Source organism: Haemaphysalis longicornis, unplaced genomic scaffold (genome assembly GCF_048455015.1).
Source record: "Haemaphysalis longicornis isolate Haplotype H1 unplaced genomic scaffold, Haemaphysalis longicornis Haplotype H1 scaffold_125, whole genome shotgun sequence".
In the NCBI taxonomy this organism is placed as follows: Eukaryota; Metazoa; Arthropoda; class Arachnida; order Ixodida; family Ixodidae; genus Haemaphysalis; species Haemaphysalis longicornis.
The window spans coordinates 332,002-334,108 of NW_027526227.1; the positions used below are offsets into that span (position 1 = coordinate 332,002).

At 46.1% G+C, this 2,107-nt stretch overlaps 1 non-coding gene across 1 annotated transcript; it reads right to left on the bottom strand.

Annotated features, from left to right (window-relative positions):
• Nucleotides 1–666: 666 nt before the first annotated feature.
• Trnar-ucu (transfer RNA arginine (anticodon UCU)) lies at nt 667–738 on the bottom strand. The gene has a single exon. It is a non-coding gene; the product is annotated as a tRNA-Arg (tRNA).
• Nucleotides 739–2,107: the final 1,369 nt, after the last annotated feature.

Below are 2,107 nucleotides of genomic sequence, written 5' to 3' on the forward strand. Positions count from 1 at the left end.
TGGTTAGGAAATGAGGGGCTCGTTAGGAAATACAGAAAGAAATGCCGGCAGTCTACAATGCCAAAGAAGACATAGGGGAATGGTTGGACTATTTTTTACCGTTAGTGAAATTATATTTTTTTTCTATTAATTGAAGCGAGAAAGAAAGAAAGAAAGAAAGAAAGAAAAACACGCGCCCAGAGTGGGGACCGAACCCACGCCTTTCGATTAGATCTCGAATGCCTTACCAATTCGGCTATCTGGGCGACTGTGTTCTGCTTCACTTTCTGGGGTATTTTATATTTACTACAACTGTATCTGATGCTTGAGGGTGGTAGCCAGCGCCACTCAGACTACACGGGGAGAAGGGGACCTTCTTTTCAACCCCCGGGGCGTGAGGCGAACGTCAACCGCCTGTCATAAGCGCGTAACTGGCGGGAAACCCTCTTATGCTACCTTGACCTCAAGGCTGCCAGAATCGAGGCCCTCGCTAAGCTTTCGCAGGATAATAATATGGTTAGGAAATGAGGGGCTCGTTAGGAAATACAGAAAGAAATGCCGGCAGTCTACAACGCCAAAGAAGACATAGGGGAATGGTTGGACTATTTTTTACCGTTAGTGAAATTATATTTTTTTTCTATTAATTGAAGCGAGAAAGAAAGAAAGAAAGAAAGAAAGAAAAACACGCGCCCAGAGTGGGGACCGAACCCACGCCTTTCGATTAGATGTCGAATGCCTTACCAATTAGGCTATCTGGGCGACTGTGTTCTGCTTCACTTTCTGGGGTATTTTATATTTACTACAACTGTATCTGATGCTTGAGGGTGGTAGCCAGCGCCACTCAGACTACACGGGGAGAAGGGGACCTTCTTTTCAACCCCCGGGGCGTGACGCGAACGTCTACCGCCTGTCATAAGCGCGTAACTGGCGGGAAACCCTCTTATGCTACCTTGGCATCAAGGCTGCCAGAACCGAGGCCCTCGCTAAGCTTTCGCAGGATAATAATATGGTTAGGAAATGAGGGGCTCCTTAGGAAATACAGAAAGAAATGCCGGCAGTCTACAACGCCAAAGAAGACATAGGTGAATGGTTGGAATATTTTTTACCGTTAGTGAAATTATATTTTTTTTCTATTAATTGAAGCGAGAAAGAAAGAAAGAAAGAAAGTAAGAAAGAAAAACACGCGCCCAGAGTGGGAACCGAACCCACGATCTCGAATGCCTTACCAATTCGGCTATCTGGGCGACTGTGTTCTGCTTCACTTTCTGGGGTATTTTATATTTACTACAACTGTATCTGACGCTTGAGGGTGGTAGCCAGCGCCACTCAGATTACACGGGGAGAAGGGGACCTTCTTTTCAACCCCCGGGGCGTGACGCGAACGTCTACAGCCTGTCATAAGCGCGTAACTGGCGGGAAACCCTCTTATGCTACCTTGGCATCAAGGCTGCCAGAACCGAGGCCATCGCTAAGCTTTCGCAGGATAATAATATGGTTAGGAAATGAGGGGCTCGTTAGGAAATACAGAAAGAAATGCCGGCAGTCTACAACGCCAAAGAAGACATAGGGGAATGGTTAGACTATTTTTTACCGTTAGTGAAATTATATTTTTTTTCTATTAATTGAAGCGAGAAAGAAAGAAAGAAAGAAAGAAAAACACGCGGCCAGAGTGGGGACCGAACCCACGCCTTTCGATTAGATCTCGAATGCCTTACCAATTCGGCTATCTGGGCCACTGTGTTCTGCTTCACTTTCTGGGGTATTTTATATTTACTACAACTGTATCTGACGCTTGAGGGTGGTAGCCAGCGCCACTCAGACTACACGGGGAGAAGGGGACCTTCTTTTCAACCCCCGGGGCGTGACGCGAACGTCTACCACCTGTCATAAGCGCGTAACTGGCGGGAAACCCTCTTATGCTACCTTGGCATCAAGGCTGCCAGAACCGAGGCCCTCGCTAAGCTTTCGCAGGATAATAATTTGGTTAGGAAATGAGGGGCTCCTTAGGAAATACAGAAAGAAATGCCGGCAGTCTACAACGCCAAAGAAGACATAGGGGAATGGTTGGACTATTTTTTACCGTTAGTGAAATTATATTTTTTTTCTATTAATTGAAGCGAGAAAGAAA